The sequence below is a fragment of the Salvia miltiorrhiza genome, chromosome 7 (assembly GCF_028751815.1).
Source record: "Salvia miltiorrhiza cultivar Shanhuang (shh) chromosome 7, IMPLAD_Smil_shh, whole genome shotgun sequence".
Classification (NCBI taxonomy): domain Eukaryota; kingdom Viridiplantae; phylum Streptophyta; class Magnoliopsida; order Lamiales; family Lamiaceae; genus Salvia; species Salvia miltiorrhiza.
This window is the reverse complement of record NC_080393.1, coordinates 24817340-24830270: the sequence shown is the minus strand read 5'-3', so window position 1 is coordinate 24830270 and position 12931 is coordinate 24817340. Positions and strand designations below refer to the sequence as shown.

At 34.8% G+C, this 12931-nt stretch overlaps 1 pseudogene; it reads left to right on the top strand.

Annotated features, from left to right (window-relative positions):
- Nucleotides 1–2710: 2710 nt before the first annotated feature.
- LOC130994002 (DNA repair protein XRCC3 homolog) lies at nucleotides 2711–12719 on the top strand (annotated as a pseudogene).
- Nucleotides 12720–12931: the final 212 nt, after the last annotated feature.

The following is a 12931-nucleotide window of genomic DNA, read 5'->3' as shown; positions in this document are numbered from 1 at the left end:
ATCCAAGAAAGATCAATTCGATTAGTTCAAATTGCCAACAAAAACAAAGCTAAAAGTTTTTTTTTTAAAACAAAAAAAAAAAACAAAGAACAAACACATAAAATTACGCATATATATTAGGTTTAGATATTAGGGTATCCGAATTAGATTTTAAAAAAAAACAAAGAACAAACACCACACAAATTAGGATACCCAGATTAGATTACTTACGCATATTAGGTTTAGATATTAATTTATTTATTAATATTATTATAAATATATAAATTAAATAATTATTTTATTAAAGGTACGGGTCGGTCCGAGTCAAAACTATGTTAACTGAATTATAAGTGTTAATTGAATGTGGAGAAAACAATATTTTAACCTTTACCTACAATCCCGTTATAGAAAAATTATAATGTGGAGAAAATAATAAAATTAACTATTTTTTTAATAAAAAATTTAAAATAAATTTATTTTTAAAAATATTTAATTATATTTTGTTCAAAATAGCATTGTTATATCGTTTAACCGTGGTCATGAAAAGGAAGTCTATCTAATTTGTTGCATTGCATGCTGTTGTCTTGAATTACATGCACTTTATCCACTTATCCATTTCGCCTTTATCTCGTGCAATTAGTGCGTGCGTGGTCAATGGAGTAATTTGGTAGCCACTGTCATCAAATATTTGTTTCCTATATTTAGTTACAGCGTCCGCAATTGACTTATTTGATAGCCTACTTGATAGTGGGAGATCACATTGAGTAAGTAGTGTTGTATTGGAGTTACTTGATAGCCTACTTGATAACATTAGTTTTGATTTTTATGTTTTTCATTTAAATTTAATTGCTCAAATTTAAATAACACAATTTATTTCAATTTTAAATTGCATTACTTTAAAATTCTAAATATTACATAAAACTTTTAAAAAATAAAAACAATTTCTAAAAATTAACTACTCTGGTCGTAGAGGTCCGAAACGTGCCCAAACGTGCTCCATCAAATCATTTCGGAGCTGAGCATGTAGATGTCTATCTCGGAGAATTGTATCCTTCGCACATATTCCTCGAAGGACACCGGTGTTTGTCCAGCACTCTCCGTCGAAGCACTGCTAAATGCCCCGTCATCATCTCTCCAGTTGAGAGCCGATTCACCTTCGTGCTCCACAATCATGTTGTGGAGAATGATGCAACACAACATGATGTCCTTAAGGTGCTCTACGTACCAATTGCGCGCCGGACTTCGAATGATTTCCCACCGAGCTTGAAGGACTCTGAAGGCGCGTTCGACATCCTTCCGTGCCGATTCTTGCATCTTCTTGAACCTTGCCTCCTTCGGATTGGTTGCCATTGATGGACTCTTGGCGAAGCAACGCCACTCCGGATATATGCCGTCACACAAGTAGTAACCCATCCGGTATTCGCGCTGGTTGGGCCTCTTCACGATCACGGTGGACGTATGATCGGGAACGTTTGACACGCGCCGGCTCTGGCGCCGGTGGGGAGCAGTATGATGCAAGCACTTGTTTCTGCAACTCTACCAACTCCATGAACCTTTCAGCTACTTCGTCGGAATCAGACGAAGAATCATGTTCGGGTGACGCCATTTTTGAAAGAACAAAGATGATATTTTGCAAGAAAAATTGAAGGAGGAAGAAGGAGTGAGTTGTGATGAATGAGGGAGGGAGAAGTATTATTTATAGAGAGAAAAGAAGAGAAAAAAATAAAAAAATAAAAAAGGGGGCCAAACGGCTAAAAGAGCCGTTGGAAAAAAAATCAAAATAGACGTTAAAAAAGCCGTTGGAATTTTTTTTTAATTGAGGCGTGTGCACAGTACGCGCTGCTCGAGTGCTACACGAGCACTCGAGTAATGCTCGAGTACACCCCCCCCCCCACAACGCCCCTACACGATGGCAACGCTCTACTCGAGTAAGCCATCGAGTAGAGCGTTGCGGATGCTCTTAGGCACGTAGATGAATCATGATTTTAAAATGAAAAATAATCCTACAATCGATTTTTGTGCAAATCCCCTTTTCGCATTACTAGGGAAGATGCGTATATTAGGTGATAGGGTTTGAACTGTATACTTCAGCACGTGACTTTTTTTTTTAAAGAAAAAAAAATTATTTTATTGATCACAAATGCATGGCGGATGGAGATGGCCCTCCACAAAGTTTAAAGGTTCATCTCATTTATATGTAATAGTAAAATTCAAAAAGGCACTAACAAGTTTAGAGCACACATAGTGGATGACTCGATAGGTGCCACTTGAGTCACCCACTGCAGCAAAGGGTGACTCGAGACTGGCACGAAAAATCGGGTGAGGCACGATGGCACGTGCCCAATTAAAAAAAAATCGATTTTTTTTTTTTGAAAATAGAGCCGTTTGGCATACTTATTTTTTTTTTTTTAGAAAAATCGGTCGAATGACTGTTGTCTCTTTTTCCTTGTTTTTTTTTTCCTTTCTTCTTTATATATTCATTCTCTCCTCTTCTTCAAACACTATTCTTCTTCTATCTTCTTCCATCTTCTTTCTCATTCTCTCCCAAAAAATAGATCCATACAATCCAAACTACTACGATCCAAATTAGGTTCCCGACCTCTTCGGCGATTATCATTTCAATTTTTCGGGATTCAACTTGGAGGAGGAACCTCGTCAAAGCGGTAAGGAGGAGGAGGCACCGCCCGCCCACAGTGCGTCGAAGCCCAAGAAAGGAGGGCGGCGGAAGGCGATGGCCTTAAAAGAGAAGGCGCCGACTCTTATGCCGGAGGAAGGAATGATCCCCCCTCCCCCGCGTCACACCTACACCCCTGAGGAGACGGACCTTATTGTCCGAATTTGGACAGAGGAGACCAACGACACCGTCCGAGGTGTCAACCAAAAAGATGAGGCCTATTGGGGACGGATTCTCGACCGGCTGAACTCCCTCATCGGCGTCAACCTCAAAATCCGCCAAGTAAAGGGACACTTCGCCCGGGTGAGTGCATCCCACTGTGGCCTCCTGACTCATTGTGGTCTCCCCTTGCTATCAAGTCAGCTATCATGTCACCCCCATTGTAGATGCTCTTAGAGCATCCGCATTGGTGTTACATGATAGCTTACTTTATGAGGAGGGGAGCACATGGTGTAAAGAGGCTGCATTGGTGTTACATGATAGCCTACATGATAGTTTTAGTTTTGATTTTTATGCTTTTCACTTAAATTTAATTGCTCAAATTTAAATAACACATTTTACTAATAATTAAAATTCCATTAAAATAAAAAACCTAAAAATTACATAAAAAAAATTAAAAACATAATTAAAATTACATAAATTAAAATCCTAGTTTAGATAAGTCCACGACGCTTGAGCATTTCTTGGACCATGTGCTCGTGGGACATCCTTTGTGCATCGCTCATATGCGTCGTATCCAGACTGAGGAGTTGCATATTGAGCTCTCTCTCCTTGAGCTCGTTCTTTTTGACATACTCGGCGGTGATTTTTTTCAAGTTCTGGTCAGACCGCTCCAATGCCTCTTTGTACTCCGATGATTGCTCGGAGCTTGCCGCCTTCCCCTTCCCATTCGCTTTCGCCGCCGCCCTCGCCGCCGCCTTCGCCGCCTTGTTCCCAATCGGCCGGGCAGACGAGATCTCCTCGCCCGACGCCGAGGTGGTGAAGGCGCCCTCCTCTGTAGTCTTTGTCCTCTTGGAGGAATGCACGTCTCCCTCGAGGTACAGCGACTTGAACTTGTGGTTGTGCCGGAGAATTTTTCACGCATTCCAGTAGTTGAAGGAGGCCTTATTTGCGGTCCGACTTTTGAAAAGAGTTTGGGCCTTGTCCCGGAGCATATCGTCAGAATGGCCGGAAGGCCACCGAGTGCGCATCTCCACCCGAAGAAGAAGAAGAAAAAGAGAAGAAAAAAAAGAGAAAAAAAAACAGTAAAAAAAAACACCAAAATCGAGGCAGTCGAATTTTCTATTTTTTTAAAATGGCGCGTGTTTTCAACGGTTGAAAGGGCTACACGTGTAGCCCTCGTGTAAGAGAGGGTTGCATCGCCTTACACGATACGAGCCTTACACGAGTAGGCCGCTATCATGTAGGCGATGCGGATGCTCTTATAAGCAATAAAATTACTCAATTTTCAAATATTCAAACATAGAGATCGAGAAAAGCTTCTTTGACTAATTAATTGGATACTCGCAGTTTATCAAATAAAATAAAAACAATTTACTCGATTCAAAAGAATAAATAGTACTAGTTAATTATTTATAAATACACGAAATATATTCAAATTTTATTTTTTAATTAATTCTTTTTCTTAATTAATTAATACATAAACTTTCGATATTTTAAAATTTGATCTGAATTAAAATGCAACAATTAATTTTAAGTGGACATCCAAATTTTATTACATGACATTTCAACCGATAATTAAATATTGTATTTTTTTTATATAGCATAAAAATAGCGTCGTCGCGAGGACTAAGGTTCAAAGAACGCGATTAAAGGAATAAAGTGACTTTGTTATAAAAAAATTAATTCAACCAAATTCTAAAATATTGAAAGTCGATATATTAATTGACAAAAAATGGTATAATTAAAACTAAATATTTGAACATATTTAGTATATTTACATCCAATTAATCCAAGAATAAATTATCGGAGCAATAACTGGCCAATTTCTTTGGCTACAATTTTCCATCATTTTCTTCTTGCGATGTCTTTTCAGGTTTTTTTTTTTTTTTTCTATTTTCTTTTCGAGATAACAATGTCTTTTCATGTTTAGATAAAGTAATCACACATTACGGGACTTGTAGAGTGGCTGTGGACATTATCCCCAGGCTTCATCATATTAAAATTATTTAACAAGTGCGAAGAAAATAAAAGGTTAATAAGAGTATTATTTATAAGTCACAAGTTCATTATTTATATACTTAGTCAATATTTATAAAGAAATATATTGATGGGCCCAATCTATATTTCGCAATCTTATTTTATCTTCAATTTATTACTACTACTATATATTTATTGGTGGGTGAGTGAGGTGGGAATGACCGACTGAGCAAAGACAACACGCCGCTACTCGACGGTGACCGGGCCCCACCTCCACTGCGGTTCCGAGCTGGAATGTATTTTGGATAAGATTTCACGTACACGTCACCCGCATTCTCCGAAACGTTTTACTTTTATCTAAAGCCTTGAAGTCTAATGCCTGAACATCAAATTTTTGAGCATCATCTCGTTTAGACCTTAAAATATAAAAAATAAATTTTTATACGTCAATTTTTTTAATATTACTATCTGATAATTTAAAAATCAAATTTGACTTGTGAGATTGTTAGATTTAGAGCTTCTAATATCATAACTAACTTGTAAACATCATTTTGTATGGAACTTGAAATTTTTTTGGCAAACTTTTATACATTATTAGCTTCAAATATTATAATTGGGTTCCAAGAATAATCTCGTTTGGAGTTTGAAAGAACAAATTTAACTTGTGAATATCATCAATTATTTGGGTTCCGAGAATCATATCGCTTGAAGCAATTCAAATTGTATTAGTTTCAATCATTCCGCCAATTAAATATAGATTTTTAATTTGGAGAGCAAGAGTTTCTTCTTGTATAAGTTTTATTTTATTGAAACCTTACAAAAAAAAAAATCAATGTGAAATGAGGTGATTTATATGAATTCTTCACTTGATTGAGATTATTATAAATTTAAGAGGAAACTTATAAAAAAATACCACCTTTTAAAAGTGATATATTTTTAGCCCCTCTTTAAAAACAACTCTTTTGTATACCAAAATGAATTAAAAAAACTAAAATACCATTTACGGTCCCCACACTTTAATTTTCGCGCAACATTACGCGTGCCCACGATCATGATCACGATGGTGGACACCATCATGCCCACGATCATGATCACAATAGTGGACACGATCGTGCCCACGATCATGATGATGGACACGATGGTGGACACGATCGTACCCATCGTGCTCACGATCATGATCACGATGGGCACGATCGTGGGTACGTGTCATGTTGCGCGAAAATTAAAGTGGTGGGAACCGTAAATGGTATTTTAGTCTTTTAATTCATTTTGGTATACAAAAGAGTTATTTTTAAAGAGGGGCTAAAAACATATCATTTTTAAAAGGTGGTATTTAAAATCTTGAACCCCAATATAGAATACAATCTCATTATAATTTGAAAAAAAATTAATTGAAATTGTACGAAATGATGTCGTTTAAGCCTCACAAAAACGACGTCATCTTTACTAATCCACGTAAGCTCCAATTCAACATTCTGGCGATCGGAAAAAAACTGGGTGGGAGGAGGGGAGGGGACGAAATTGTAAAATTAAAAAATTGCTAATTTAATTCTACACACTTCAAAAGTCACATTAAAATTACAAATTTAAAATAGTTCGTAATTTTATTTGCCAAAAATTATTTTACGTAACATATTACTATTTCTTATTTTCTTTAATAAACGTTAATTTAATTGTATATATGTCATCGTCTAAAAAATTATATATGTCACACAGTCAAAGCGAATTAAAGTTGTCAAATCATACTTAAAATATATTTCCTGTTTTGATGTACAAGTATTCGCCATATTGTGAAATCATTAATATACACAATAAAAATCTTCAAACGCTTGTAGTACAAAAAATTAAGATATATCCAAATACGTGAATATTTTATACTATTCAAATATTTAGGCAGTTATTGGGCAATTACTGAAATTTGATTCCACTAACCATAAATTCCCCAGTAACTACATCCTATAAAATTACAATATCACCAACACTATAAGAACACAAAACAGAAAAAGTTGAAAAACGCAGAACAGATAGAAATTACTCTTAAAATAAAGATAAAAAACTCAAAAAATGAAGTTTTTCTATTATATTCTGGTTGGAATCATCCTGGTTTCTCTAGTAACAGGTATATCGCCTTTCCATTTAATCCTTTTTTATATATGTATGTTAAGGGGACATTTATTTTAAAGCATTAGCTTAATAAATTAAAATAGAATAGATTAATCAATTATGTATTAAGATGCTTTGAAATTTTGGGACTTCCCCATTTTAATTGATTCATATTCCATTAAAAGGTTGTGCTCGATAATATTCTAATAATGATGATAAAATCAATCAATTATGTATTTTATGATTTTATCAATTATGAATACTTAATGCTCCCTAAATTTATAACTACATTTGTGAATTACTCCCTCTGTTTTTTTAGTGTCCAATGGAAAAAAAAGTACATATATCAAGAAAGTTTGAGTATTACCTTTATGCTCATATTTATTACTTATTTTCAAAGTGTAATAAATTTATTCTCAAATTTTGAAATAAGACACTTAAAAAAAGGTGAAGTAGGAACTTTGTCATTTTTTTATTCTCAAATTTTGAAATAGGACAATTAAAAAGGAACAATAAATTTATCTTAATAGGACACTTAAAAAAAACGGAGGGAGTAATAATTATGCAATTAAAAGGAGGATAAAATTACATCATTGTTGCATATACAATAAAATGATAAAGTTTTAAATAAAAAATTGCAGGTGGCTTGGGGAAGGATTGCCAGTTAGATTTGACGGATAATTGCACATTGGGATTGGACGGAACATGCCAATCACTATGCTCTTACTTCATCACCGGAAGGAACCTTAAGAGTGTTCAATGCAGAGAAGATAAACTCTATAGTGGTATCAGATATTGCAGATGTCTTTATACAGCATATATATGCTAATTGTCATATCTATCCCAATTATACTTTTAACTAATAATATTACAAATCAACATCCTTCGTAACTATTGCTCTAATGTTGTGTTATGGTGTTGAGTGTTAAAGTGAATATTGATTTAAATTCAAAATTAGTCCAAACAATTACTCCATATAATTGTGTGAAGAGAAAAGTGAACATCGAAACTACATGTCAAATCTCGACAAATGTTAGAGATGGTCTAACGCATAGACATAGTCTGTGATTAAATCTTCCATTCCAATTTAGACTGCCAATTAAGCGTGATCAAATGATAGGAATATATTTCCTTTTTGTTTTTTCGAAAAGAAGAAAGAAAAATGGAAAAGGCTAACATTTGTAATATTGATTACAATTACAATAATAATAAATAAAAAGTGGCAGAAGCGTAAATAACGGTGACAGCAGGTCTGAAGTGGCGAGACGGTTGTTCAAAGCGAACAATTATGAGTCTTCCGACAACGATATTTTTGGATTCACAATTTCCATTTTCCTCATCCCACCCACCAACGACGTCCACGCAACTTCCACATCGATGCCGACACTCCAATCACCGCACGACACGTCGACCAAGAACTCAAGCTTAATGGAATCCAACTGTCTACGTCAGCACGTGAGAAGCACGCGTTACGAAGTTGGGGCGTGGGGCCGACTTTATCCGGAAGGCCGTATTTTTCGGCAGGCTATGGCGAGGCGAGAGGTGGGCGTGGGCTGCTCGTCGCAATCCGTTTCACCACATGCCCTTTTGAGCCCACACCTTTTCGTTTTTCCTTTTTCCTCAAACATTTCTTTCTTTTATTTATTTAGTTTTTTCTCTACATTAAAAGTGGAATGTTCCAACCCCATCTGCCCAAAAAATCTCTCGCGCCTTTTTAGACTTAATATATAGGAATTGATTCAATTGAATTTAATATTTACAGTACAAAATTAAAATTAATTTTTGTTCTTGAATTGTAAAGATTAACGATGAATTCATGATTTAGAATACAAATTTTATAAGTGGTAATTTTTATTTTTTCACAGTAAATTCATATATTAATAGATTTATTTTTATAAGACAAATATGACTTTTGTAATAACTATATCTATTTTTTTTTCTTGAGGAATTGGAAAGATGAGGTTTGACGACGAATCTCACTATTAACACAAAATGGCATCATCGTTTGAATATCTTTAAAAAAAACGATCTATATATTTTATCGAGAGTAGGGATGGCAATCGGGTACGACGGGTACGGATAGTGACTATCCATACCCATACCCACGAACTAAATGGATAGTGGTTGCTACCCACGAAACTATCCATGGATATCAAATGGTATCCAAACCCGCTACCCGTCGGGTATCTGCGAAACCCGCTATCCGACGGGTATCCGTCACCCACTATCCGACGGATACCTACTATCCGCCGGATACCCACTATCCGCTGGATACCCACGAAATAGAATTTAAATATAAATTTACAACAAATTTAATAGAAAAAAAATCAACACAAATAGCATAGTTCAAATCTACAAAGAACAATGTTTAAATTCAAATTCACAAAGAACAATGTTTAAATTCATCAACTAAAATATAAAATCCAACAAAGAACAATGTCTATAATTGCTCGACAGTAGAAATAGAACCCTCTTCATTAAACTCTTCTTCTTCATCTTCAAGACAAGTCCAAAAGCTTCCATTCTTTCCTTGACCTATGAAATAAGCAATTATTTACATTAGATATATGAAATAAAAGATTAATTATAATTATAAATTTACATACCTTCGAGTTGATTTCGTAGCCAATTTTGAGTACACATTAATGCTTCTAATAGCTTTGGTTTGAGACGACTGCGGTGCTCAATATTAGACTTTGGGCCTTATTGTTTGGGCCTATTTTAAAATATAAAATACTAGCCCATAATCTCAAAATATGTATTTAAAGCCCATATTTTATAGATTTTTTTGTGGATATTTGACGGGTAATTGACGGGTAATTGGCGGGTATTTTTCGCGGGTAAACGGGTTTCGCGGGTATGGATAGTAAGTATCCAAACTCATACCCACGAACTAAATGGATAGTGAATTGTACCCACGAAACTATCCGTGGATATCAAATGGTATCCAAACCCACCCTAATGGGTTCGGGTTTTCGCGGATATCCACTACCCGCGGGTAGATTGTTAAATTGCAAAATCAATACAGATTGAAATTTTGAATAGCATCGTATTAAAAGAGTTTCCTACAAATTGTTGTTTCAATTTGATGACTTATACCTTTTTACTGGCGTTAAATTTTTATGATTATTCCTAATTGATAAAAGTAGTAAAGTTAACTTCTTATATAGTTAGAGTATTAAAACTTTGGAATATTCCAAATAGAAGTAGCCCGGCTAGCCCACAAAAATTTGTGATCTTATTGAAATTTGACCGGGAGGTAGATTAGCAATCCCAACCTAGGCCCTTTCGGATCATCGAGCAATCGGGCCAAACCTGCCTAGTTTTTTTTCTTAAATCTTGTTTTTTTTGTTGTAAAATGATGAAAAATAAAATGAGTTAAATCGATTAACATCAATTCACAATGATATTTATAAACAAAATAAAGATCTAGAATCATACCATTGTAAATCAAATACAACGATAAATAAATAAAAACTCCATAATAATAGTTTACTAACAAAATTTCAAATTATTTAAACCAATTTAAAGTCATAATAGTGAATATTAAATATCAACAAGATTCAAAAGATTCAACATCAACGATATTTAAGTCTTTCTTGAACAATAATATTTCTTCATCTTCATATGCATCCATATTACAAGAGCGTGAGATTGGCAAATTGCTATTGTAGGGTTTTTTAATTAATGTATATACTCACTTGATTTGAAACCCAAATGAGATGACACGAGTTTTAAGAAAAAATGTAGTAGTTGCGTTTGAGTAGAGATTGAGTCTCGGACCTTTTTGAAAGAAAATTTGTGAGGTCATTTTCAAATAAGAAAATGTCACAATTTTCAAGGACGTATCAATATAGTAATGAGGTCACAATTTTTAAGGACATATGGAGTATATTATAAAAAATTGGGCGGGCCAGAAAACCCAAAACTTGGTCGGCTTGACGGGCTTTTTAGGCTCGATTTTTTTTGTTCTTTTCTTTTCTCAAGCCCAACCCAGTTACCAACTCTAACCCCAAAATTATTGATTATTTCTATCATTTAAGGTAGTTTTGCTTGATTAATATCTTATTGAAAGAGTGTAATTAAAGCTAGAAGCCATACTTTTGAAGATAAAAAATATTCTTTGATTATGCATCGTATCAATCATGTAAAGTAAACGCCCTATAATATATTGAATTTTTTGCTTTAAGTCTTACCGTTTGATCTGGCAATTATTTCGTCGGAACCTCTCTATAAAATAAAGTTCGGATTTGATGGCAACCACAACTATACATAATATTCGTTGTGTGTATAATTTTGAACATCTAGCTACCAGGTTTAGGTTTATAGTATTCCCTTTGCTTAGATTTTCATTTTTGTTTATCATTCTGATACTCTTTTCGTCTCTATTTAATAGGCCAAAGGCATGAGCACAGATGTTAAGAAACAAATAGTTTGTAATAAAACATGAAAGAGAAAGTAACTTTTTAAAGATATATTTGTCAAAAAAAGCAGGAGAGAGAAATGAAGATATTCTTTTTTAAATGAGAAGAAAAATAATTATGTGTGAGTCACAATGGCTTATGATGTAAATAATGAGTTATATATGTAAAGCTCATTTATTTTGTATTAAGTTTCTATTGTAAGAAGTGACCTATTGAAATAGAACATTCAAATAAAGAAATATGACCTATTGAATTGAGACGGTGAGAATATATTTTAGTTTCCTATTTTCAAATTCCTCGTCATATATTATATTTATTTTTTAAATTTTACTCCTCTTCTCTCATGTCTTTTCATTCTCCATCTTTATGTTTTCTCAATCTATATATATATAAGCAGAACCATTGATAAATATAGTAACTTATGTTTTTCCGCCAGAATTATCTTTTATTTTTGAAAACAAAATTATAATTACATCATATTTATTAGAACTTAATCATCATATCATTGTGTTTTAATAACAATCTCATCATATTTATTATAAATGACTATAATTTAATTATTGAAATAATTAAAAAAGTATCAAATACACTCCTAACATAGACACCCATATTACGTCCAACCCCCCTATACTAGACATTAGATCAATCAAGCTCCCGATGTCCCAATTTCGGTGCAAGTAAGCCCTCCCCCTAACGGCCGTTTAACTCTGTTAAGTATTTTAATTTTTTTATTATTATTTCATTGGTGGTGGTGAGACCCACCACCAATATAGGTGCAATTAAGCCCTTCCACCCTTTTTTTCGCCAAGCGTGCTAGAAAATTAAACTCCTCCGGCACTGCCCCCGCCGTCTCGCTATTGCACGCCGTCAAATTATACCCAAATTGGTGGTGGGGCCCACCACCAATTTCGCTGCTCGATGTATTGCCTCACTTAGATCTTCTCATTCCCAAATTGAACATCAAGCTTATAATAATCGACTCCATAGCGGCATTGTTTCGTGGGGAGTTCGACACACCCCACTCGAGTTGAAGCGAATATCGGGTTTGTTCTTCAAGATATCATCAATACTAAAACTATATGCACAAAAATTTGGGTTGGTCGTTGTGCTGACGAACCAAGTGGTGGATGTGATAGAGTCTTCAAATAATATGAGGATCAAAAATCATGTGTCACTGTGCACGTCGGAGATTAAAGTCTGCGAGGCTTCGGGGTTTTCGTGAGCGAATTGTGTGAATACAAGGTTGTTCATGTGGAGAGAGAGTGGGATCCAGATGAAAGTGGGAGTCTTGAAAATGTGCAGACCAGGAGATTCTGTAGGGTTTTTTTTTTTTTGCACCTCATTTGCCAGATTCTTCCTGTGAATTTGTTATTGGAAAATAGGGGCTTTCCGGAGTTTGACATATGATGATTTGCTCCAAATGTGATACTGTACAATGGCAGATTGATCATGAACATAGATCGATTCTTAATGAATTTTGGGGTAAGATAAATGTTAATAGGGAATTGAGGTTGAAAAGAAGCGGCTGCAGCGGTTTGACGGCGTGCGACAACGAGACGGCGGTGGTGCTGGAGGAGTTTAATTTTTTGACGAGCTTGGCGAAGAAGAAAGG